Source organism: Pan paniscus, chromosome 7 (assembly GCF_029289425.2).
Source record: "Pan paniscus chromosome 7, NHGRI_mPanPan1-v2.0_pri, whole genome shotgun sequence".
Taxonomy (NCBI): Eukaryota; Metazoa; Chordata; class Mammalia; order Primates; family Hominidae; genus Pan; species Pan paniscus.
In genome coordinates, this window is record NC_073256.2 from 38,368,153 (window position 1) to 38,396,030 (window position 27,878).

General features: G+C 39.3%; 1 long non-coding RNA gene across 1 annotated transcript in view; it reads right to left on the reverse strand.

The window, feature by feature from the left end:
- Positions 1 to 1,923: 1,923 nt before the first annotated feature.
- Positions 1,924 to 27,878, reverse strand: part of LOC117981361 (uncharacterized) — a 36,080-nt gene continuing 10,125 nt past the window's right edge. The window contains exons 2-3 of the long non-coding RNA XR_004672824.3: positions 5,513 to 5,601; positions 1,924 to 1,996 (exon numbers count right to left, since the gene is read on the reverse strand). This is a non-coding gene — a long non-coding RNA (uncharacterized LOC117981361). The remainder of the gene's footprint in view (positions 1,997 to 5,512; positions 5,602 to 27,878) is intronic.

Sequence of the window (27,878 nt, forward strand, 5' to 3'; positions counted from 1 at the left end):
TGCAGGATGCCGAAATCTTCACAGCACCGCAGCCCTGAGAGAGAAAGAGTGATTAGATACTTGGTGCTCAAGGATGGAGACTCACAGGATATGGGGTTGGCAACTCTCTGCAGCAACAGGTGCCCAGACCACTGCAAGGCAGGTGGTGCGACTTAGGGAAACTCAGCCAGGGGTCTGAGATTCTCCTCCCACCAGAGTTCATGACCCTAAGCAACCCGCTGTGTGTCCGGCTTCCATTTCTTAACTGCAACATGAGATGTACAGAACTGCTGGAGCAGATTTCAGGATAAATCTGGAAACACTTGAATAGCTCATGTATTAAACATTTTAAATTAAATTTTGGTCTGACATTAGGGTTTCTGGAAGTTTCCTAGTTTTCAGTATTTGCATGGAGTTTGAAATGTCAAACCATTGTGAAAATGTCTTCCACAGTTTCCAATGTCTAGCCAATCAGGCAAACAGCAAGCCATGTGAATTGAGTAAGATAAAGACATTTTAAAATAGAAAAATATTGCCCCATAGAACTTGTGTCACTGTGAAGACTGAGAAATATCAGAGAACAGTTTCTTAAGTTGCTCAATTGTGGTAGAAAAGGTTAAATAAAAGGGAAAAATTGCCTAATATGTACTCTCCTCCAAAACCTGAAAGTGGCAGGCACACAAGGCAGTACTCTAAAACCAGGAAGTCCTAAAATGAAAAAGTCCAGAAGTAGACATCCACTGGAGCAAACCACTACAAAACATGTGAAAATACAAAGTAAATTCTAGAGGAATCCAGGAAGTCAGAGAATTGCCTAGGCCAGTGTGAGCAAGATTTGACAGCACAAACTTATTCACACTATGAAAAGTGAATACAAGAGCCTAACGGTAAATGAACCTAACGATTTATTTATCATCATTTTTACTATTATTTTTGAGACAAGGTTTCACTCTGTCACCTAGGCTGGAGTACAGGGGTGCAATTATGGCTCATTGCAGTCTCGATCTCACCAGGCTCAGGTGATCCTCCCACCAGTCTCCTGAGTAGCTGGAACTACAGGTGCATGACAGCATGCCTGGCTAATTTTTTTTATTTTTTGTAGAGACAGTTTTGCCGTGTTGCCCAGGCTGGTCTTGAACTCCTGGGCTCAAGCCATCCTCCTGCCTTGGCCACCCAATATGCTGGAATTACAAGGGTGAACCACTGTGCCCAGCAATCATTATTAACAGTATGCCTTTTGGTATAGTGTTCTACAAATTAAAAAAAAAAAAGTTTTCACACCCATTCTCTTATTTGAGGCTCTGTAAAACTCTAAGGTAGTTAGAGTAGCCTTATTCTATTTAGACACCTGCCCCTGCCTCCCACCCCAGCTGCCAATGGGAATGGCCCACAGAAATCAACAAGAATGTCCTAGAGGTCAAGTGATGCTGTGTTAATCACAAGGCCAGCAAACAGGCACCTTACCCACTTCCATTCCTGGATCTAGCAAGAAGGAACACAGAAGCTCCAAATTCAAAGCTGCGTCTGTTGCATGTAGCCAGAGGTAAGTGGAAAAATTCAGTCTCTATTATTAGAAGGCCTGCACTTCTAAGCTGAGGCCTGAACAGATCCCAACCTTTTTTGGAAGCTGCTTTCTCTCACGTAAAACATAGACACTGGTAATCCTACTACCAACACTTGTGATAAGAACAGCATATATTTGTTCAACAATGTTTACACTCCTACTGTGTAGACTTAGGCCAGGTACCAGAGAGATGGAGGTAAATATAGGAATAGGTTCCTCGCCAGGATTCTGTAGTCTAGAAGAGGACAGAGAAAAAACAGAAAGGTGTCTTGTGAACTAGAAAATCCTAGATGGGTTTATTAGTCCATTCTCTCACTACTATAAAGAAATACCCGAGACTGGGTCATTTATAAAGGAAAGAGGTTTAATTGACTCACAGTTCCACATGGCTGACGAGGCCTCAGGAAATTTACAATCATGGAGGAAGGCGAAGCAGGCACCTCCTTCACAAGGCTGGAGGAAAGAAGTGGAGTGAGTGAAGAGGGAAGGGCCCCTTATAAAACCAACAGATCTAGTGAGAACTCATTCTCATGAGAACAGCATGGGGGAAACCATCCCCATGACCCAGTAATTTCCCACCAGGCCCCACCCTCGACGTGTGGGGATTATAGGGATTACAATTCGAGAGGAGATCTGTGTGGGGACACAGCCCAACCATATCAATGGGCAATCGCATTTATTTAAAGGAGATGGGAATGGTGGGCCTAGCTCAAATGTCAAAAGTGAGAAAAGGGAACTGGGTTTCCAAAGCCTCCTATATGAAGCCGTGGCTTTGCTTCCTGCTTGTAGTGGCCCCTGGAGTCCTGACTGTGACTTCTATGTGTAAAATGGCTACAGAATTGGATTTATGACTATAAACATGTTATGTAAGGGAGGCAATGATTTAAGTGCAGCCAGGGTATTTTTACATTTCATGTGAAACTTGAAAGGTCACCTGAACCAAAGTTCAGGTCAAGACCCTCCAGCTCCTCTCCACCCACAGCTTTCCACACAAGATTTAGTTGAGATGTAAATACCAGAATCAAAACAGTTGCTGAGGCCTACCAGCACTTTGGGAGGTTGAGGCAGGAGGACCGCTTGAGCTCAGGGACTTGAGACCAGCTTGTGGAACATAGCAAGATCCCACCTCTGCCAAAAAAAAAAAAAAAAAATAGCCCAGCATGGTGTTACATGCCTGTAGTCCAAGCTACTTAGGAAGCTGAGGTGGGAGGATTGCTTGATCCCAGGATTTCGAGGCTGCAGTGAGCTATGATCATGCCATTGCACTGTATGACAGAGCGAGACTCTGTCTCTAAAAACAAAACAAAAAACAAAAACCACTTGCTGAAAATAGGGCATGCTGAAAGGAAGATGCAACTGATTTTTATTTTCCTCCAGCATGTCAAGTTCTCATAACATTCACCACACACTCAGACCTTTACAAATATGTGGAGTAGAAATGTGTAAGGGGAAAGGAGAAGGGGAGGAAAGTGTTGGGGACAGGTTATGTGGAGTTAGCTGCAAAAGTAGGAGTAGTAATTGGAAGCTAGGCCAGGTAAAAGGGCTGGAACGCCTGTGTCCCGCCATCGCAGGGGGACCACCACAGTTCAGGGCTCCAGGCCCTGAATGGGAAGCCACCGTTTTCCTTGGTAACAGACAGCACCAGGACCTCAACAGTTCCTCTGCAGCCCACTATGGGACAGTGAAAAGAGTAATAGGATGAGGATCAGGAGGCTGGAGCTTCAGCACAACACAGCCATTACTTGGGCAATTATGCGTCAAACACCAGGGCCTCAGTTTCCAGATGTGTGAAATGGGAGAGCGGGAGCAGATAAGATCAAGAGCCCCTCTGGCCTTCTGAGTTGTGGTGATGTCAGGATGGCATAATTCAAACACCAGGGACGTGTGTAATGAATAAGCTTCACTACGTACTAGCTGTGTGAATTTGGAAAAGTCACTAAACTTTTCTAAGCCCTACTTTCCTCAGAGTTAAATGTGGATGATGGTTCCTCTTAGGTGGAAGGCACTAAATGAGAGCATGCACACAAAGCCCAGGGCATAGGGCTGGTGATGATGGAGGTTAATTTGTTTCCATCCCCTCACTGGGGTCTGGTGGGTGCCCTCTGAGAGTCCTGATTCAAATTCTAGCAGGACTTTGGAAGAGGGCATCCCACAGGGGAGCCCCAGGGAAAGAGGAGATGGAGTTTAGCCACCCAGCATGCCTTTTATTTTATTTTAGTTTTTGCTTTAGAAACAAGATCTTGCTCTGTTGCCCAGAATGGATGGAGTGTAGTGGCATGATCGTAGTCCACTACACCCTTGAACTTCTGGGCTCAAGCAATCGTTTCACCTCAGTCTCTAGAGTCGCTGGGACAACAGGTGTGTGCCTCCACACCTGACTAATTCTTATCTTTTGTTCTGCTGCCCGGCTGGTCTCAAATCCCTGGTATCAAGGGATCCTCCTGCCTTGGCCTCCTGAAGCACTGGGCTATAGGTGTGAACCACTACACCTGGTTCCCAGCATGCCTTTAAGCAAGTCCTGAGCATCAGTGAGCTTCACTTACCTTACATGCAAAATGAAGGTACTGGCTGGGCGCGGTGGCTCACGCCTGTAATCACAGCACTTCAGGAGGCTGAGGCAGACAGATCACTTGAGGCCAGCAGTTCAAGACCAGCCTGGCCAACATGGCGAAACCCTGCCTCTACTGAAAATACAAAAATTAGCTGGGCGTGGTGGCACAGGTCTGTAGTCCCAGCTACTCAGGAGAGGCTGAGGCATAAGAATCGCTTGAACCCAGGAAGAAGAGGTTACAGCAAATCGAGATTGCAACACTGCACTCCAGCCTGGGTGACAGAGCGAGACTCTGTCTCTAAATAAATAAATAAAATAACATGAAGATACTATTTCTTGCCCTATCTACCTCTTAAGGCTATTGTGAGAGCAAACAGGATGCACATGGAATGTTCTTTGAATTCTAAAGAGGAATTCAAATGCCAGTGCAAGAGGAGAGTGAGGGATGGGTGTCTGCACCACTAAATGGCTTCCTGCTCACTTGGGGGACAGTGGCTGTGCATGCACCACCACAATTGGCTAATTTAAAAAAAAACCTTTTTTTTAGAGATGGGGTCTGCTATGTTGCTTAGACTTTTCTGAGAGACAAATTGGCTGTGCTTCCAACATGAAACGTATGTGCTAAGAAAATGCATGTAAAGAGTCCCAAGTTTGTGCCTCCCTGATCTCCAAGCCCTAATTCTACCCATTTTAAATTTTCCTCACTAGTCTCTGCTCTATGGCTTCTGGGCGACATGCCAACAGAGTCTCCATGCAAGACCCTTGGAACAAGTTACTCACTTCTTCTAAACGACTGATCACGAACATAATTAAATAGGGATTTGAATGAAAGAGCAGCTTGTGGGAAAGTGCAAAGGATGCCATCACATGTATTTCCTATTATTAGCTTGAATTTTAAATTTCCTTTAGGTGCCCCAAAGAAGGGAAACCTTCATTAGGCAGTGGAGATGTAGACAGATGGTCCAAAGGCCTTTGGAGCCTTCAGAAAATGGTGGCTGTCTCCCCTGACATTTTGTTAGTCATCTTAGGCAGAAAAATAGGCACCTGGTATGGTATAAAGGGAACTTCATGGCAAAATGCACCTACAATTCAGTTGTAATTGATTAATTTACTTAACTGCCTTCTGGTCATTTTGAAACTTTCTCCACATATATATTTACAACCCTGTGGCAATTATGTAATGATGACATAATTATTGGTAAGGTGTAAGGAAAATACGGGGTCTAGGATTGCAGTGGTGTGAAATTAAATGTCTGATGACCTGTCTGTACTATGCAATGAATCACCGTCATGAAGTAGAATTCATACATTGGGTTCAGTCACTGTACTACATGTATAGACTGAAAACTGGAAAAATATGCAAAGCTATCAAAAGGTTTGCAAATATTCAGGTACTTGATGTCATATAGGTAACTTACCTCATAACTTCTATGTTGTCTTGGTGTAATACAGACAAACTCAAAGTCATGAGGTGGTAGGCTATGGCAGAATTTTTTTTAACTCCCAGCTGCAAAACAAAACCAATATCATAAAAATGATAGCTCCACTTACTAACTCCTTGGTAGTCAAATACATTGTACAAGAGCAGGCAGTCTTTTCATCTCTCTCTAGCATGTCTTCCCAAAACATGGGCTGATCCCATTGAAAAGCACCAAATTATAGAGACCTCCCAAGATTACTGGTCCAATCCCATATCTTAAGTGAGAACCCGATAGATTGTTAGCAGATTTTTGGCTAAAAATTTCAGCCATTTAAAAACAATCAAAATTTGCAGTGTTTGGAAAAATGAATTCTAGTTGATTAAATCTCCAAGGGCAAACATTTTTACAATGAAATATTTCAAAGTTCAGAATGGTTCCACAGCCACTGCAAAAACAACAACCAAATATGAGTGCTCCCCAAAGAATTCTAAAAACAGAAAACCCAACTCAAACCAAAACATGCACACAAAAAATATTACTGCCTTGCAAAACAAATATCCAAATCTATATTCAGTAACAACTCTGCTTTATAAAAATAAAATCTCCAAATTTGAGAATACATTATTTCCATGTAATGCAGTTATTCTTGACCTCTTATGCCATTTTGGCCATACTGCCCAAAGTAATTTATAGATTCAATGCTATCCCCATCAAGCTGCCATCGACTTTCTTCACAGAATTAGAAAAAAACTACTTTAAATTTCATACGGAACCAAAAAAGAGACCGCATAGCCAAGACAATCCTAAACAAAAAGAACAAAGCTGGAAGCATCACACTACCTTACTTCAAACTACACTACAAGGCTATAGTAACCGAAACAGCAATGTACTGATATCAAAACAGATATATAGACCAATGGAACAGAACAGAGGCCTCAGAAATAGCACCACACATCTACAACCATCTGATCTTTGACAAACCTGACAAATACAAGCAATGGGGAAAAGATTCCCTGTTTAATAAATAGTGTTGGGAAAACTGGCTAGCTATATGCAGAAAACTGAAATTGGACCCCTTCCTTACGCCTTATACAAAAATTAACTCAAGATGGATTAAAGACTTAAACGTAACACCTAAAACCATAAAAACCCTAGAAGAAAACCTAGGCAATACCATTCAGGACATAGGCATGGACAAAGACTTCATGACTGAAATACCAAAAGCAATGGCAACAAAAGCCAAAACTGACAAATGGGATCTAATTAAACTAAAGAACTTCTGCACAGCAAAAGAAACTACCATTAGAGTGAGCAGGCAACCTACAGAATGGGAAAAAATGTTTGCATGTTTGCAATCTATCCATCTGAAAAAGGGCTAATATCCAGAATCTAAAAAGAACTTAAACAAATTTATCAGGAAAAAAAAATCAAAAAGTGGGCAAAGGATATGAACAGACACTTCTCAAAAGAAGATATTTATGTGGCCAATAAATATATAAAAAAAGCTCATCATCACTGGTCATTGGAGAAATGCAGATCAAAAACACAATGAGATAACCATCTCATGCCTGTTAGAATGGTGATCATTAAAAAGCCAGGAAACAACACATGCTGGAGAGATGTGGAGAAATAGGAACGCTTTTACAGTGTTGGTGGGAGTGTAAATTAGTTCAACCATTGTGGAAGACAGTGTGGCAATTCCTCAAGAATCTAGAACTAGAAATACCATTTGACCCAGCAATCCCATTACTGGGTATATACCCAAAGGATTACTATAAAGACACATACACATGTACGTTTATTTCAGCACTCTTCACAATAGCAGAGACTTGGAACCAACCCAAATGCCCATCAATGATAGACTGGATAAAGAAAATGTGGCACATATACACAAGGGAATACTATGTAGCCATAAAAAAGGATGAGTTCATGTCCTTTGCAGGGACATGGACGAAGCTGGAAACCATCATTCTCAGCAGACTAACAGAGGAACAGAAAACCAAATACCGCATGTTCTCACTCATAAGTGGGAGTTGAACAATGAGAACACATGGGAACATCACACATGAGGGCCTATCAGGGGGTGGAGGACTAGGGGAGGGATAGCATTAGGAGAAGTACCTAAAGTAGATGACGGGTTAATGGGTGCAGCAAACCACCATAGCACGTGTATACCTATGTAACAAAGCTGCATGTTCTGCACATATATCCCAGAACTTAGAGTATGTGTGTATATATGTCCAGCAACAAACTTGATGCCTATGATGTTCTGCTCTAGGGTTCAGTCCAGGGAGCACCACCTCTCACCTCAATCCATATATATATATATATATATATATATATATATATATAATTTACATAACATATATTATATATACAAAGAATTATGCCTATATATTATATATGTGTTATATATATAAAAAGAATAATGCCATTTTGTAATAGAGAAAAACAGTAAAATAGACAAAAATTAATTTCTTCCTTTCCAATCAATTAGATCTAAAGACAAGAAGTTCTCTCTCGTAAGATGAATGAGGTGTTAGTTTTAGGAGATAGACAAGCACCCAACAGGAATCTGTGAGATTAAGAAATAAAAGATCATACTTGGGAATACAGTGTAGTCTTGCTCTGAAGGAAAAACCTCCTCACTCTGTTCTCCTGGTTGAGATCATTCTAGGAACTTAGGGTTCGGATTATTTATATTCATTAGGGCTTTTGCAAGGCAAAGCAAACAAGAGAGGAGAAGCAAAGCTGGGACCTGTCCAGCAACAAATTCGATGCCTATGATGTTCTGGTCTAGGTTTCAGTCCAGGGAGCACTACCTCTCACCTCGATCCAGACCACTGGGAATTAGAAGTCAAGCTGCCAACAAAATGAAGGGACAAAGGTCAGTGGCCACAAACTGCCTGCTAAGTCCTTCCGAAGTCTCCATATTCACAAATACCATCTAAACAGATGCCTCCAGAGCATCTTAAAGACAATATAAATAAGAAGCTAAGGCATCAAACAGGCTTATCTCCTGATGGACTCTTCCAGGGTGACATATAAGCAGCAGAGTGCAAGAGACAGCTCTCCTATAAGACTTCATGCTCTAGGAAATTCACAAGCACAGAAATCAATCCATTTAAGGACCAGCACCGTGGGGGTGGTTGACTTTGAACACATATAAAGCATTATCTCTACATTTCCCATACTGAGAATTGGCCTCTGGGCTCTGGGTTCCAAAGCCATTTCCTGGTGTATTTCTTAGGACTGTAATTTTTCAAGGGTAAAATTCTGAGAATTAGGAAAAGCTCTTGCATGTCGCTGTAGTAGAAACTGAGCAAGAGCAATTCTGAGGGGAATTCACTTTCCAGTCAGGTGTCAGCACAGTTTCAGATACGTCATCAATTTGAGTAAATACAATGTGCAACTTATTTCTTGTCATTATTTTTACTTATTAGCTTGGGAGGTTTACTTTTTGGAAAGCAAGATAACATTTCAAAATGATACTGTGTCATACCTCAAAAGGAAGAAACATCATTAAGAAGGTACAAATAATCCCTAAACACCAACATTTAGCATTAGGTATATCTTCCATTATATAATTTAATTGTCTAATTCTTAATGTAATGATCCAGTATGTCATTAAAATACAGTAACATTATTAATGTTGATTAAATTTTGTGTGTCTAAAATTCTATTTTGTTATTGTTGGTATCAATAAAAATTCCATAAAAAAAACAAAAAACAAAAAACACCAACATTTATATAGTACTCTTCAGTTCACAAGTTCCTCTTAAAAATGACCCTATTTGATTTCAAAACACTCTCATAAGGTAGGCAGGGAAAATATTATAATGTCATTTTTACAAATAAAGAAACTGAGAGGCTCAGACTGGTGAGGTCAACCGCCAACCCTCAGCTGACATTATTAATAGAAAAATAAGGACTTAAACCTTCTCCTCTCAGTAGCATTCAATAGTAATTGTTCATGTATCTCATTTTCCTTAACAAAATAATAATAATATTGATAATAATAACATAACACCCTTGATTCTTGACCCCTGGTGACCACAACTAATTTCAGAATACATAAACATAAGGGCAAATTGTAACTGTTTTCTTTAATACTCATTTGAATATTACACAGAAAAAAATCAGTAAATATTTATTGAGGGCCTGTGATGTGTTCAGTGATGGGGATATCAAGTGCTTAAGATAATAAGCTGAAATTATACATTTACTTAAATAGCACTGAATATTCACATATATTAAACTATGTACAATTTTGTTTGGTACATTTATATGCATCAGAATATGTAGACAACATGAATCAGTGACTGAATTTTTCACTTTTTGTGTCGATATTTTGTCACTTTACATAGAAAAATCAAAGACCAAAGATGAAAAATATCTGCTACTCTGAATCCTCCATTCTTTCACTAGGGATGTGATACTAATGCAAAAAGCTCTAGTGGGACCAGATGCAGAGGCCGCAGAAGGAGACCAGGACGTAGACTTGTGCCAGCCTGCCTCTTTGTTGGGTTTGTTCAGGCAGGCTCTTCTCGCTATCTGACCTTCAAACCTGATAATCATTGGCTTGATTTGAATAATCTGCCCAGCCCTGAAAAACTAACCCGCTGACTAAGGGGTGGGAGATACTAATTGGCTAGACAAGGATCCCATGTTCAACCCTAGATCCAGAAGTAGGGATTAATTCTACTCCTAAACATGGATCTATATTGGAGTGGTAGTAAAAATTTAGAGTGCTTTGACCAAAAGTGGGGAGTCTAGATGGTCAAAAGTAAATAAATCAATAGATAGATGTAATGCAGGGGTTGATCTGTAAAACAACAACAATAATAACAATAATAAGTTGGTCTGATGGTATATTCTGGGAAGCACAGACCTAACTTATACTGCTTCCAGGGGTGGATGCTACTTAGCACTGTAACTAGGTATCAGGAATTCTCATTTTTTATCTCAACTTGTTTTGAGAAAAGAAATGAGAATTCCTTAAGAATTCTCATTAAGAGAGAGAACAGGTCCTTTTACAAAGATACTTCACATTGAACTTCTACTAAGTTTATATGTAAAAAACTTGACTGAAACAAACAAAAAGAATCCTATGAATTTGCCCATGTTGTGCCTGTAAGTTATTCCCTTTTTTTTTTTACAATATTATAAAGAGGAAACTTTGGTTTCAATTTTATAAGTAAAGACAAATTTCCATTGTTTTAAAATTTTACTTTAAGTTCTGGGATACATGTGCAGAATGTGCAGGTTTGTTACATAGGTGTGCATGTGCCATGATGGTTTGCTGCACCTATCAACCCATCATCTAGGTTTTAAGCCCCGCATGCATTAGGTGTTTGTCCTAATGCTCTCCCTCCTCTTCCCTCCAACCCCTGACAGGCCCCATTGTGTGATGTTCCCCTCCCAGTGTCCATGTGTTCTCATTGTTTGACTCCCACTTATGAGTGAGAACATGTGGTGTTTGGTTTTCTGTTCCTGTGTTAGTTTGCTGAGAATGATGGTTTCCAGCTTCATCCATATCCCTGCAATGGACGTGAACTCATTTTTTTTTTTATGGCTGCACCTATATGTTATTCTTTCACTGCTTCTACTCCATGGTCCCTTTGGACAACACTAAAGATTCAGGTGGAAACCAAAAATAAAATTCTAAGCACCCCCCTACCCAACCATCTGAATGGACTCCCTCCTCAGCCAGGGGACCCCAGAGTTAACCTGAAAGACTAGTTCAGGCCATGATGGGAAGGGTGAGTGTGTCAGACATGCCTCATTATGCTCTCCTCCCTTTTGGAATTCAGGAAAAGCCAACCAGCATTTAACATCAACACAGACCCTGAGTCTGATAAGAAATATGTATAATCTATTCTCTCTGAATCCTGCTACCTGGAGGTTTCATCTACGTGATCAAACTTTGCTCTCCACAACCTCTTATCATAACCTACACATTTCACTTTTCTACCAATTGCCAATCAGAACATTTTTAAATCTACCTATAACCCGGAACCACCCTTCATCTTCGAGTTGTCCCGCCTTTCTGGACTGAACCAATGTATATCTTAAATGTATTTGATTGATGTCTCATGTCTTCCTAAAACGTATAAAACCAAGCCGTGCCCTGACCACCTTAGGCACATGTTCTCAGGGTCTCCTGAGGGCTGTGTCATGGGCCATGGTCACTCATATTTGGCTCACAATAAATCTCTTCAAATATTTTACAGAATTTGACCTCTTTTCATTGACACAGAATAGACCACTGCCTTCCTTAAATAGCTAATTCCGACCTTCCTCACTCCTCTCCCTCTTGCTCCTGTAGAATGCTATTGTCAACATTCTTAGAAAGATTGTCTGTTTCAGATGAATTTATACCTGACCTGGAGAAAACTTGCTTGTCTTGGTTGTCATCCAACATGTAAGCTGCCCTCTTAGGCATTCAAAAAATTCAGTGAAAAAATACTGTTCTAAATACAGTTTGTTAGGGTTAAATGCTTTTTCAACTCACATAAAAATAGAGGGCCTCCCTCATAAGGCAATGCATAGGAACTTATCAAAAACAGTGCCCTTTAAATAATGTCTGCCTTATTAAAAGAAACAGGCTGGAAAGGGGATTCAAGTCTCAAATGGTTTGTACTATTTCTGCTAATAGTTGAGAGTTCGGAAGTGAAAAATCTAGAAAATGAAACTTTCTTGGCTCCTATTTTACTAAATAAAACTCCTAACCCTCGTAACTATGGGGACAGATTTATAAATTAATTCCCTAATAACTTATCCTGGGTTCCCTAGAAAATAATAACAATGCTTGAATCAAAATTGTATGTGCTGTTACTTTTATGGGGGTTGGGGGAGAGATGCAATCCCAGAGAAATAAGAATAAGGGGAAAAGAGGAAGTGAGGCAAAGGAAGGAGGAAACACAAATACAAAGAAGTGCCTCATAGAACTGGACAAGCCGGCTGCTTGATCTTGCAGGATATCTCCTGAGAATGATATAAAACTACCGTACCCAGGAACAGTCCGTCCACGGCGGGAGGGAAAGTGAGCAATTCCTTATGTTGCAGTAGGAGTAATAACTTTCTGCTACTTATTACATCTTACTTAGATGCAGAAGCCATATTTGTACTTTTTTTTTTTTTGGAAACACGTTCTGTCTCTGTCACCCAGGCTGATGTGCAGTGGCGAGATCACAGCTTACTGCTGCCTTGACCTACCTGGGCTTAAGAGATACTTCCACCTCAGCCTCCCAAGTAGCTGGGACCACAGGCATGTGCCACCATACCCAGCTAATTTTTTTTTTTTGTATTTTACAGAGTTGGGGTTTCACCATGTTGCTTAGGCTGGTCATCTTGAACTCCTGGGCTCAAGGGGTCCACCTAACTCAGCCTCCCAAAGTTCTGGAATTATAGGCAAGAGCACCACAATGCCCAGCCTTATATTTGTAATATAATTATTTTTGCAATTTAATAAACTGTACAACACCATAAGCATGAGGATGTAGGGGCCAAGGGAAAATGTTCCCTTTGCCCTCTAAAGGTTCCGCTGAAAAATCAAATCACGAAAGGGAGATTAATTGGAGAAAAGGCATACAAATTCATTAATGTGCACATGGGAGAGAATCACAGTGATTACCACCCCCACAACAATGGGGTTTAGAAGTTTATATACCCTCTTAGGGTTACAAAAAGAATGGGGTCTTGGATTATGGCCAAACAGTTTATGGTGATGGAGAAGAGGAGGCCTGGCTGGCAAAGGTGGTCTTGTTATGTACATGAGACCTCACAGGTAGCAGCTCTCAGACAGAAAAGATGGCAAATGTTTCTTTCACATGTTTAAAAGCATCAGATTCTCAGTTCATCTTTCCTAGATCTGGCCAAGGGAAGGCCTGGCTGCCTCAATGCAGATTCTCTACAGATGCACTTGGTAATCATTGGCTTGATTTGGGTAATGTGCCCAGCTCTGAAAAACTAGCCCTCCCCAATAAAAACAGCTTTGTAGGGTTACACGTGTTTGCTGACTCTCCGAACAGCCATTGCAAAATATGTCAAAAATATTTTGGGGAAAAATATTTTTATTTTCTTCAAAGACAAGGACAATGACTATCTTGCACAAAGATACATTCCTAGCACTTAGCAGTTTCTGGATCCTCCCAATGACCTCTTATTTAAAGTCAAGGGACAACACTGAGGGCCAGTGAGACATCCAACAGAATATGTGTGGCTGACACTCAAGACCATGCATGATTAATGGGAGAAGCAGCATTGCCAAGGGGGCAATAATTGCTTTTTAGGGAGTAAAAAGAATCTCTCATAATGGTTTGTGGCCCTCTCAAAGGCCAACATCACTAAACAGAAACACAGTATGCATCAGGTGCCAGGGGCTCTCAACTGTAATCCCAGCACTTTGGGAGACTGAGGCAGGAGGATCACTTGAGGCCAGGAGCTTGAGACCAGCCTGGGCAACAATAGGGAGACCTCATCTCTACAAAAAAAATTTAAAAACTAGCCAGGTGTGTTGGCCCATGCCTGTGGTCCCAGCTACTTGAAAGGCTGAGGTGGGAGGATAGCTTGAGCCTGGGAGGTCAAGGCTGCAGTGAGCCATGATTGTGCCACTGCACTCCAGCCTGGGCAACAAAGCGAGACTCTGTCTGAAAAAAAAAAAATTTAAAAAAAGAAATACAGTATGTTTGTGGTATTAAAATTTCATGGGTGGGGCACTGTTAGAAAAAAAAGATCGGCCAGGCACGGTGGCTCACACCTATAATCTCAGCACTTTGGGAAGCCGAAGCAGGCGGATCATGAGGTCAAGAGATCGAGACCATCCTAGCCAACATGGCGAAACCCTGTTTCTACTAAAAATACAAAAATTAGCTAGGCATGGTGGCGCTTGCCTGTAGTCCCAGCTACTCAGGAGGCTGAGGCAGGAGAACCGCTTGAACCCAGGAGGCAGAGGTTGTAGTGAGCCGACATTGTGCCACTGCACTCCAGCCTGGCAAAAGAGCAAGACTCTGTCTCAAAAAAAAAAAAAGAAAAGAAAAGAGAAGAAAAAAGGTCTATTAAGATCCTCAAAAGGATAGTAAGTATTAAAAAGATTGAGAAATTGTGCTGTCAGCCACATTCCTAAACTTTCAGGTGACTTTGAGTATACCATGTAATAATTGGGGGTTGAGCATATTTATCTGTTTGTGGGGAAGGGTGGAGGAAATGGAGATGGCATGAGGAGAGTCACTTTCCAGTTAACCCATTACTAGCCAGGAACAAAGAAGAGAGTCAAGGCAGGGACCATACATTATATTCACCTTCGTGTGACTCACACATTATCAATAAATGCATAACGAATGAAAAATAAAAAAGGAAGTGATTCATGAAGAAACACAAATTCATTTCTTCAGCAGGGTTTGCCAGAATTGACACTGCTTCAAACATCGAAAATTATTACAGGAAAGTTAGGATGAAGTATCAGCTAATCATTTCCCCTAGGAATCCCATAGTTTTGCATTAACCCTGCTATCAATTCAAAATAATATAAAATCAATCAGAGTAATTTGATAATTTATCTACCTATTATTACATATCGCATTCTTCTGTTTATCAGTAAATTCACAATACTCAAGTATACTAATGATCAAGAATATAAAGCAGTTGCTTACAATTTTAGTTATGTAAATACTATTTCCTCCATGCAGGAGTTAAATGTTCTTTCCCTTCTCTCTCTTTAGTTTTGAGGTTGAAACTGAGGCACTGTGTGATTCCTGAGACTGAGTTTCTTGGAAATGTAGCACAAATCACAATCAAGTGCAATGGGCAAATTCTTGTTAGGAGTCCAGCTTATGCTGATCAGAAGCCAAGATATACTATAAGAATTAAAATGTGAAATGGCACATATGTCATTTAAAACCCAATTAAATATTCAGCAATGAGGTATGTGTGTAGTTTGTAGAATTATAAATCAGAACTGCTGTTCTCAGAAAGGGTGTAATCTTATTCAGGCCACATGATTAATAGAGAAAGAAAACAGTATAAAAAATTATGTAAGTAACCCTGATAATGATGTAGAACAGTTTGTATGCTGGAAGAGTTCTGAAAAGATCTCTGAGGGCTGGAAGTGCTAAGGACAATTTCATAAAGAAGGTAAGAGATTATCTACATAGATCTGAATAGTCTAAAAGAAATTGTGAATTCATATTGGATATTTTGAAGGGAATAAGAGGAAACTGGCACAGTAGGGGTATAGTCAGTGCCTTGAGGGTCTCTGGGGCCCATAAACAGTGAGAGTAGCTACCATTTATTGAGTACTGAGCCCTGGGACATAAAGTCCTCCAGGACACCGAACAATGAGACAATTCAAAATACTGGTTTCTAGTCTTGAGAAAATAAATGACTCTATTCACTGGGTAAAAAATTGTCTCTAGTTCCTTGTTTTCTAAAGAAAAAAATGTAGGAGGCCCTAATCCAGCTGTAAGCAAACAATTCTTGAAAATCATTTTTAATGTTAGAACAGTTTATGACTTTTTAGCATGTAACTAGGAAGGAATTCTAAGAACAGAATGGCATTAGTATTAACAAATTTTCCTCCATTGTTATCTATTTATTTACATGCAATAGTATTCCATATGCTTACACCTATGAAAGTAGAATAAGAATAAAATTGATGCTGAACACTGAATCATTCTAGCAATAACTAACGTTTAACAAACACGTCAGTAAATTAAACTTTAAAAAGCCTATCCAGCCAGGCTCAGGGGCTCATACCTGTAATCCCAGCACTTTGCAGGGCTGAAGGGGGCGGATAACTTGAGGTCAGGAGTTCAAGACCAGCTGGGCCAACACGGTGAAACCCCATCTCTACTAAAAATACAAAAATTAGCTGGGCATGGTGGCTCTCAGCTACTTGAGAGGCTGAGGCAGGAGAATCACTTAAACCCAGGAGGCAGGGGTTGCAGTGAGCTGAGATCGTGCCACTGCACCCCAGCCTGGGCTACGGAGCGAGACTTTGTCAGAAAAAAACAAACAAACAAACAAAAAGAAAGCCCATCCATCTCATTAAAAGTGATTTTCCCATAAAATTTTATTTTTTTACATTTACCACTTATTAACATTTGTGGTATATGTGACTTATTATGTAATTATAATAGTGCCTCAACCCAAATATAATTTTAACCCTTGGAATCTTATTCTTATTATAAATTAAGATAACCTTAATTTCAAAATATATAGTTTGCTATAGTATAATATGAAAAATGATTAATAATATTTACATATAAATACCAAAAGTCCCTTGCTGACTTCTGAACTACACATATCTGGGCCAAGGCAATGAAGAACCTAGAGAAGAGATGACAGCTTGGTAGGCACAACAGTGTAACGCAAAATAGACCCACAGATGACCCAGATGTTGGAATTAGCAGACAAACACTTAAAAATAACTGTGAAAATATGTTTAAAAATGTACAAAGATGGATATATGTGGCAAGAGTAAGGAGTATCAGGGTAACCACAATAAAAAAACTAAGTGAAAATTTTAGAGCAAAAAAAAATTTTATATAAAAAAGTTGATTGGATGGTATTAATAGAAGATTTTATATAAAGGAGAAAGAATAAGTGAGCTTGAAATTGGATCAACTTAAATCATCCGAAGTAAAGCACTGGAAGAAAAAGGACTTAAAACAGTCAAAATAACTTTGAAGGTGGTATTAAGGCATGTGTAAACAGAGCCCTAGAACAAAATAGACCAAGAATGAGTCAGAAAAAGTATTTAAATATTAACAAAAATTTTTTTTTCTTTTTTTTTTTTTTTTTTTGAGGAAGAGTCTTGCTCTGTCACCCAGGCTAGAGTGCAGTGGCGTGATCTCGGCTCACTGCAAACTCTGCCTCCCAGGTTCAAGCAATTCTCCTGCCTCAGCCTCCCAAGTAGCTGGGATTACAGGTGCCCGCCACCACACCCAGCTAATTTTTGTATTTTTTAGTAGAGACGGGTTTTCACCATCTTTGCCAGGCTGGTTTTGAACTCCTGACCTCATGATCCACCCGCCTCGGCCTCCCAAAGTGCTGGGATTACACGTGTGAGCTACCGTGCCTGGCCGACAAAAATTGTTCTAAATTTGATGAAAAAGAGCAACTTGCACATCGGTCAATCCCAGCAAATCCCAAGAAGGTTAAATGCAAAAAAAAAGACAAAAAACCCCCAAACAACAAAAAACAAAACTCATACCTGCAAACATCATAATTAAACTGCTGAAAACCAAAAGAGAAAGAAGACATGGACACATGTAGACAATGAAAATAATGAAGGTGATTTCTTATCACAAAAACTAGAGATGAAAAAAAGACATTTTGAAAAAAAAAACAAAAGACTGGCAACTTAGAATTTTATACTTAACAAAATATCCTACAACATTAAGATACTTTAAGATTAATAAACAAAATCAGGGATAATTTGTTGCCAGCAAACACACACTATAAAAAACTACAAAAATAAGTTATTTAGATTGAAGGGTAATGATACTAGATGGAAATTTAAATCTATGACAAATAATGAACACTGAAATAGATGATCAAAGTTTTAAAAGTTGCTGAGTATGACTTTACCAAATTATAAAACTGGTACTATTTAGAAGGGCACAGTTAATAAAATGAAAACCACACACTGGAAGAAAATATTTCCAAAAACTTATCTGTAAAGTTTGTTTACAGAATATATAAATAACTATAAAAACTTGATAACCTAAAATAAAGAGATTGAGAAAATATTATTAAGTATTGAGTTCATTCTAGTACAAAGTTTGAAAACGGCCACCAGGGAACACAGATTCGAAAGAATGGAAGTCAGTGCTCCAAAGTGGGGAAGTTTGGGGTTGTTTATAGCTAAGGCTTGGGAAGCTTAATTAGGTTTCCACATTTTCCTCACAAGGCTAGCACACAGTTGCAGTACTAGCCTTCAATGAATATGATGAGTTAAGTTTGACTAATCATATTATAATATGATTAGCTATAGTTCAACTAATATGATAGTTGGAACAGTGTTCATTTTGGGAAAGGCATATTTAACAACCCACATTGAGGGTGTAACAATGATGGGGTCTTTTGCACCACCTGGTCTGAATTAGGTGGAAGATAATAAAGGAAGAAAGGTCAGCAAGCAGGAGGGGAGAAGGTGGCATCTCTGGCACCATTTAGTCTTTCTTAGTCAATTTACAGAACAAGAGCAATGAGGAAGAGAGTTAATCTATAATAGGAGAAGCAGAAGTTGCAGCTACTTATTGCATAGCTTAGACCACATGCTCATATTTCCTTCAAGGCTCAACATAAATTTTAGGGTTCCAAAAATTATGATTAAGTTTTAATTATTTATTTTTATAAACTCAGTAATATGGAAACAAATGAACCAATTTAAAAATAAGCAAAATATTTAAAAATATCTGCACCAATAAAAGGTACACGAGTGATGAAGTACCACATGAAAATCTCTGCAACATCAGAAGTCACTAGGGAGATGCAAATAAGTACCACAGTGATGTATCACTATACACCTGGTAGAATGCCTTAAAAATTTTTACCATACCATCTGCTAGGAAAGATATAGAGCAATGCTTGGAGGGAATGAAAAGTGGCACAACCACTTGGAAAATAGTTTGGTGGCTTCTTATAATGTTAAACATATGCTCATCATATGACCCAACAATCTCTTTCTTACATGTTTACTCAAATGAAGTGAACACGTATATTCACACAAAAACCTGTATGCAAATGTTGATGCTGGCTTTATTCATAATCATTAAAAGTTTTAAACAACTAAATTATAATTCAAGTGCTTAATGGATAAACAAACCACGATACCCAATTCTCAAAAACACAGTATTAGTGCGGTTCTCAGAGAAACAACTGATAAGAGACAGATAAGTACATAGATAGATATAGATAGGTAGGTAGATAGGCAGATGAGAGGAGATTTATTATGGGCACTGGGTTACACGATTATGCAGCCTAAGTCCCATGATATGCCATTTACAAGCTGTAGAACCAGAGATGCCTTTTGCATAGCTCAGTCCAAGTCCAAAGACCTGAAAAGTAAAGTAGTTGATGGTATCGCTCCCAGTCCAAGGCAGCAGGCCTAGGAACCTGGAGGCCACTGCCACAAGTTCTGGAGTCCAAACGCCAGATAGCCTGGAGTTCTGATATCTAAGAGCAGGAGAAGATGGGTGTCCCAGCTCCGGAGAAAGTGCAAATTCACCTTTTTTCTGCCTTACTGTCCTGTCCAAGCCCTTTGTAAAATTAATTTTAATTTTTTTCTTTTTTATTATACTTTAAGTTTGGGGGTACATGTGCAGAACATGCAGTTTTGTTACATAGGTATACGCATGTCATGGTGGTTTGCTGCACCCATCAACCCGTCATCTACCTTAGGTATTTCTTCTAATGCTATCCCTCCCTTAGCCCCCCGCCCCCCAACAGGCCCCAGTGTATGATGTTCCCCTCCCTGTGTCCATGTGTTCTCATTGTTCAACTCCTACTTATGAGTGGCAACATGTGGTATTTGGTTTTCTGTTCTTGTGTTACTTTGCTGAGAATAATGGTTTCCAGCTGCACCCATGTCCCTGCAAAGGACATGAACTCATCATTTTTTGTGGCTGCATAGTATTCCATTGTGTATATGTTCCACATTTTCTTTATCCAGTCTATCACTGATGGGCATGTGGGTTGGTTCCCAGTCTTTGCTATTGTGAATAGTGCTGTAATAAACATATGTGTGCATGTGTCTTTTTGTTTTTTTTTTGAGACAGAGTCTCGCTCTGTCACCCAGGCTGGAGTACAGTGGCATGAACTCGGCTCATTGCAACCTCCACCTCCCGGGTTCAAGCAATTCTTCTGTCTCAGCCTCTCGAATAGCTGGGACTACAGGCGCACACCACCGTGCCTGGCGAATTTTTGTATTTTTGGAAGAGACAGGGTTTCACCATATTGGCCAGGCTGGTCTCAAACTCCTGACCTCATGATCTGCCCGTTTCGGACTTCCAAAGTGCTGAGATTACAGGCATGAGCCATCATGCCCGGTCTCATGTGTCTTTATAGTAGAATGACTTATAATCCTTTGGGTATATACCCAGTAATGGGATTGCTGGGTCAAATGGTATTTCTGGTTCTAGAACCTTGAAGAATCACCACACTGCCTTCCATAATGGTTGAACTAATTTACACTTCCACCAACAGTGTAAAAGCGTTCTATTTCTCCACATCCTCTGCAGCATCTGTTGTTTCCTGATTTTTTTATGATCACCATTCTAACTGGCATGAGATGGTATCTCATTGTGGTTTTGATTTGCATTTCTCTAATGACCAGTAATGATGGGCTTTTTAAAATATGTTTTTTGGCCACATAAATGTCTTCTTTTGAGAAGTGTCAGTTCCTATCCTTTGATCACATTTTGATGGTTTTTTACTTTTTCTTGTAAATTTGTTTAATTTCTTTGTAGATTTTGGATATTAGCCCTTTGTCAGATGGATAAATTGCAAAAATTTTCTACCGTTCTGTAGATTGCCTGTTCACTCTGATGATAGTTTCTTTTGCTGTACAGAAGCTCTTTAGTTTAATTAGATCCCACTTGTCTATTTTGGCTTTTGTTGCCATCGCTTTTGGTGTTTTAGACAAGAAGTACTTGCCCATGCCTATGTCCTGAATGGTATTGCCTAGGTTTTCTTCTAGGGTTTTTATGGTTTTAGGTCTTACGTTTAAGTCTTTAATCCATCTTGAATTAATTTTTGTATAAGGTGTATGGAAGGGATCCAGTATCAGTTTTCTGCATATGGCTAGCCAGTTTTCCCAACACCATTTATTAAATAGAGAATCCTTTCCCCATTTCTTGTTTTTGTCAGATTTGTCAAAGATCAGATAGTTGTAGATGTGTGGCATTATTTCTGAGGCCTCTAGTTCTGTTCCATTGGTCTATATCTCTGTTTCAGTAACAGTACCATGCTTTTTTGGTTACCGTAGCCTTGCAGTATAGCTTGAAGTCAGGTAGCGCAATGCCTCCAGCTTTGTTCTTTTGGCTTAGGATTGTCTTGGCTATGTAGACTCTTTTTGGTTCCATATGAAATTTAAAGTAGTTTTTTCCAATTCTGTGAAGAAAGTCATTGGTAGCTTGATGGGGACAGCATTGAATCTATAAATTACTTTGGGCAGTATGGCCATTTTCATGATAGTGATTCTTCCTATCCATGAGCATAGAATGTTTTTCCATTTTTTTGTGTCCTCTCTTTTTCTCTTGAGCAGTGGTTTATAGTTCTCCTTGAAGAGGTCCTTCACATCCCTTGTAAGCTGTATTCCTAGGTATTTTATTCTATTTGTAGCTATTGTGAATGGGAGTTCACTCATGATTTTGCTCTCTGTTCATCTGTAACTGGTGTATAAGAATGCTTGTGATATTTGCACATTGATTTTGTATCCTGAGACTTTGCTGAAGTTGCTTATCAGCTTAAGGAGATTTCAGGCTGAGACGATAGGGTTTTCTAAATATACAATTATGTCATCTGCAAACAGAGATAATTTGACTTCCCTTTATTTCTTTCTCTTGCCTGATTGCCCTTGCCAGAACTTACAACACTATGTTGAATAGCAGTGGTGAGAGAGGACATCATTGTGTTGTGCTGGTTTTCAAAGAGAATGCTTCAATTCAGTATGATATTGGCTTTGGGTTTGTCATAGATAGCTCTTATTATTTTGAGACATGTCCCATCAGTACCTAGTTTATTGAGAGTTTTTAGCATGAAGTGCTGTTGAATTTTGTCAAAGTCCTTTTCTGCATCTATTGAGATAATCATTGTGGTTTTTGTCATTGGTTCTGTTTATGTGATGGATTATGTTTATTGATTTGCATATGTTGAACCAGCCTTGCATCCCAGGGATGAAGCCGACTTGATCTTGGTGGATAAGCTTTTTGATGTGCTGCTGGATTCAGTTTGCCAGTATTTTATTGAGGATTTTTGCATCGATGTTGGTCAGGGATATTGGCCTAAAATTTTCTTTTTTTGCTGTGTCTCTGCCAGGTTTTGGTATCAGGATGATGCTGGCTTCATAAAATGAGTCAGGGAGGAATCCCTCTTTTTCTATTGTTTGCAATAGTTTCAGAAGGAATAGTACCAGCACCTCTTCACACCTCTGGTAGAATTCGGCTGTGAATCCATCTGGTCCTGGATTTTTTTTTTGGTTGGTAGGCTATTAATTACTGCCTTAATTTCAAAACTTCTTATTCGTGTATTCAGGATTTGACTTCTTCCTGGTTTAGTCTTTGGAGGGTGTATGTGTCCAGGAATTTATCCATTTCTTCTAGATTTCCTAGTTTATTTGCATACAAATGTTTATAATGTTCTCTGATGGTAGTTTGTATTTCTGTGGGATCAGTGGTGATATCTCCTTTATCATTTTTTATTATGTCTATTTGATTCTTCTCTCTTTTTCTTTATAAGTCGGGCTAGTGGTCTATCTATTTTGTTGATCTTTTCAAAAAACCAGTTCCTGGATTCACTGATTTTTTGAAGGGTTTTTCGTGTGTCTATCTCCTTCAGTTCTGTCCTGATATTAGTTATTTCTTATCTTCTGCTAGCTTTTGAATTTGTTTGCCCTTGCTTCTCTAGTTCTTTTAATTTTGATGTTAGGTGTCAATTTTAGATCTTTCTTGCTTTCTCTTGTGGGCATTTAGTGCTATAAATTTCCCTCTAAACACTGCTTTAAATGTGTCCCAGATATTCTGGTATATTGTGTCTTTGTTCTCACTGATTTCAAACAACATCTTTACTTCTGCCTTAATTTCGTTATTTACCCAGCAGTCATTCAGGAGCAGATTGTTCAGTTTCCATGTAGTTGTGCGGTTTTGAGTGAGTTTCTTAATTCTGTGTTCTAATTTGATTGGACTGTGGTCTGATCTGAGAGACTGTTATGATTTCCATTCTTTTGCAATTGCTAGGGAGTGTTTTACTTCCAATTATGTGGTCAATTTTAGAACAAGTGCGATGAAGTGCTGAGAAGAATGTATATTCTGTCGATTTGGGGTGGAGAGTTTTGAAGATGTCTATTAGGTCCACTTGGTCCAGAGGTGAGTTCAAGTCTTGAATATCCTCGCTAATTTTCTGTCTCGTTGATCTGTCTAATATTGACAGTGGGGTGTTAAAGTCTCCCATTATTATTGTGTGGGAGTCGAAGTCTCTTTGTAGGTCATTAAGGACTTGCTTTATGAATCTGGGTGCTCCTGTATTGGGTGCATATATATTTAGGATAGTTAGCTCTTCTTGTTGCATTGATCCTTTTACCATTATATAATGCCCTTTTTTGTCTCTTTTGATCTTTGCTGGTTTAAAGTCTGTTTTATCAGAGACTAGGACTGCAACTCCTGATTTTTCTTTATTATACTTTAAGTTCTAGGGTACATGTGCACAACATGCAGGTTTGCTACATATATATACATGTGCCATGTTAGTGTGCTGCACCCATTAACTCGTCATTTACATTAGGTATATCTCCTAATGTTATCCCTCCGCCCTCCCATGACAGGCCCCAGTGTGTGATGTTCCCCTTCCTGTGTCCAAGTGTCCTCATTTTTCAATTCCCACCTATGAGTGAGAACATGAGGTGTTTGGTTTTCTGTCCTTATGATAATTTGCTCAGAATGATGGTTTCCAGCTTCATCCATGTCCCTACAAAGGACATGAACTCATCCTTTTTTATGGCTGCATGCTATTCCATGGTGTACATGTGCCACATTTTCTTAATCCAGTCTATCACTGATGGACATTTGGGTTGGTTACAAGTCTTTGCTATTGTGAACAGTGCAGCAATAAACATACGTGTGCATGTGTCTTTATAGCAGCATGATTTATAGTCCTTTGGGTATATACCCAGTAATGGGATGGCTGGGTCAAATGGTATTTCTAATTCTAGATCCTTGAGGAATTGCCACAAAGTCTTCCACAATAGGTGAACTAGTTTACAGCCCCAACAACAGTGTAAAAGTGTTCCTGTTTCTCCACATCCTCTCCAGCACCTGCTGTTTCCTGACTTTTTAATGATCGCCATTCTAACTGGTGTGAGATGGTATCTCATTGTGGTTTTGATTTGCATTTCTCTGATGGCCAGGGATGATGAGCATTTTTTCATGTCTGTTGGCTGCATAAATGTCTTCTTTTGATAAGTGTCTGTTCATATCCTTCGCCCACTTTTTGATGGGGTTGTTTGATTTTTTTCTTGTAAATTTGTTTAAGTTCTTTGTAGATTCTGGATATTAGCCCTTTGTCAGATGGGTAGAGTGCAAAAATTTTCTCCCATTCTGTAGGTTGCCTGTTCACTCTGATGGTAGTTTCTTTTGCTGTACAGAAGCTCTTTAGTTTAATTAGATCCCATTTGTCAATTTTGACTTTTGTTGCCATTGCTTTTGGTGTTTTAGTCATGAAGTCCTTGCCCATGCCTATGTCCTGAACGGTATTGCCTGGGTTTTCTTCTAGGGTTTTGAGGTTTTGGGTCTAACATTTAAGTCTTTAATCCATCTTGAATTAATTTTTGTATAAGGTGTAAGGAAGGGATCCAGTTTCAGCTTTTTACCTATGGCTAGCCAGTTTTCCCAGCACCATTTATTAAATAGGAATTCCTTTCCCCATTTCTTGTTTTTGTCAGGTTTGTCAAAGACCAGATGCTTGTAGATGTGTGTTATTACTTCTCAGGGCTCTGTTCGGTTCCATTCATTTATATGTCTGTTTTGGTACCAGTACCATGCTGTTTTGGTTACTGTAGCCTTGTAGTATAGTTTGAAGTCAGGTAGCATGATGCCTCCAGCTTTGTTCTTTTGGCTTAGGATTGTCTTGGCAATGTGGGCTCTTTTTTGATTCCATATGAACTTTAAAGTAGTTTTTTCCAATTCTGTGAAGAAAGTCATTGGTAGCTTGATGGGGATGGCATTGAATCTATAAATTACCTTGGGCAGTATGGCCATTTTCACAATATTGATTCTAGCTATCCATGAGCATGGAATGTTTTTCCATTTGTTTGTGTCCTCTTTTATTTCATTGAGCAGTGGTTTGTAGTTCTCCTTGAAGAGGTTCTTCACATCCTTGTAAGTTGGATTCCTAGGTATTTTATTCTCTTTGTAGCAATTGTGAATGGGAGTTCACTCATGATTTTGCTCTCTGTGTGTCTGTTATTGGTGTATAGGAATACTTGTGATTTTTGCATATTGATTTTGTATCCTGAGACTTTGCTGAAGTTGCTTATCAGTTTAAGGATATTTGGTGCTGAGACGATGGGGTTTTCTAAATATCCAATCATGTCATCTGCAAACAGGGACAATTTGACTTCCTCTCTTCCTATTTGAATACCCTTTATTTCCTTCTCCTGCCTGATTGCCCTGGCCAGAACTTCCAACACTATGTTGAATAGGAATGGTGAGAGAGGGCATCCCTGTCTTGTGCCAGTTTTCAAAGGGAATGCTTCCAGTTTTTGCCCATTCAGTATGATATTGGCTGTGGGTTTGTCATAGATAGCTCTTATTATTTTGAGATACATCCCATCAATACCTAGTTCATTGAGAGTTTTTAGCATGAAGGGCTCTTGAATTTTGTCAAAGTCCTTTTCTGCATCTATTGAGACAATCATGTGGTTTTTGTCATTGGTTCTGTTTATATGATGGATTATGTTTATTGATTTGCATATGTTGAACCAGCCTTGCATCCCAGGGATGAAGCCTACTTGATCATGGTGGATAAGCTTTTTGATGTGCTGCTGGATTCGGTTTGCCAGTATTTTATTGAGGATTTTTGCATCAATGTTCATCAGGGATATTGGTCTAAGATTCTCTTTTTTTGTTGTGTCTCTGCCAGGCTTTGGTACCAGGATGATGCTGACCTCATAAAATGAGTTAGGGAGGATTCCCTCTTTTTCTATTGATTGGAATATTTTCAGAAGGAATGGTACCAGCTCCTCTTTGTACCTATGGTAGAATTTGGCTGTGAATCCCTCTAGTCCTGGATTTTTTTTTGGTTGGTAGGCTATTAATTATTGCCTCAATTTCACAGCCTGTTATTCATCTATTCAGGGATTCAACTTCTTCCTGGTTTAGTCTTTGGAGGGTGTATGTGTCCAGGAATTTATCCATTTCTTCTAGATTTTCAAGTTTATTTGTGTAGAGGTGTTTATAGTATTCTCTGATGGTAGTTTCTATTTCAGTGGTGATATCTCCTTCATCATTTTTTATTGCGTCTATTTGATTCTTCTCTCTTTTCTCCTGTATTAGTCTTGCTAGTGGTATATCAATTCTGTTGATCTTTTCAAAAAACCAGCTCCTGGATTCACTGATTTTTTGAAGGGTTTTTGTGTCTCTATCTCCTTCAGTTCTGCTCTGATCTTTGTTATTTCTTGCCTTCTGCTAGCTCTTGCATGTGTTTGCTCTTGCTTTTCTAGTTCTTTTAATTGTGGTGTTAGGGTGTCAATTTTAGATCTTTCCTGCTTTTTCTTGTGGGCATTTAGTGCTATAAATTTCCCTCTACACCCTGCTTTAAATGTGTCTCAGAGATTCTGGTATGTTGTGTTTGTTCTCACTGGTTTCAAAGAACATCTTTATTTCTGCCTTGATTGAGTTACATACCCAGTAGTCATTCAGGAGCAGGTTGTTCAGTTTCCATGTAGTTGAGTGGTTTTGAGTGGGTTTCTTAATCCTGAGTTCTAGTTTGATTGCACTGTGGCCTGAGAGACAGTTTGCTATCATTTCTGTTTTTTATATTTGCTGAGGAGTGCTTTACTTCCAACTATGTGGTCGATCTTGGAATAAGTGCGATGTGGTGCTGAGAAGAATGTATATTCTGTTGATTTGGGGTGGAGAGTTCTGTAGATGTCTATTAGGTCCACTTGCTGCAGAGGTGAGTTCAGTTCCTGGATATCCTTGTTAACTTTCTGTCTCGTTGATCTGTCTAATGTTGACAGTGGGGTGTTAAAGTCTCCCATTATTATTGTGTGGCAGTCTAAGTCTCTTTGTAGGTCTCTAAGGACTTGCTTTATGAATCTGGGTGCTCCTGTATTGGGTGCATATATATTTAGGATAGTTAGCTCTTCTTGTTGCATTGATCCCTTTACCATTATGTAATGGCCTTCTTTGTCTTTTTTGATCTTTGTTGCTTTAAAGTCTGTTTTATCAGAGACTAGGATTGCAACCCCTGCTTTTTTGTGTGTTCCATTTGCTTGGTAGATCTTCCTCCATCCCTTTATTTTGAGCCTATGTGCATCTCTGCATGTGAGATGGGTCTCCTGAATACAGCACACTGATGGGTCTTGACTTTTTATCCAATTTGCCAGTCTGTGTCTTTTAATTGGAGCATTTAGCCCATTTAC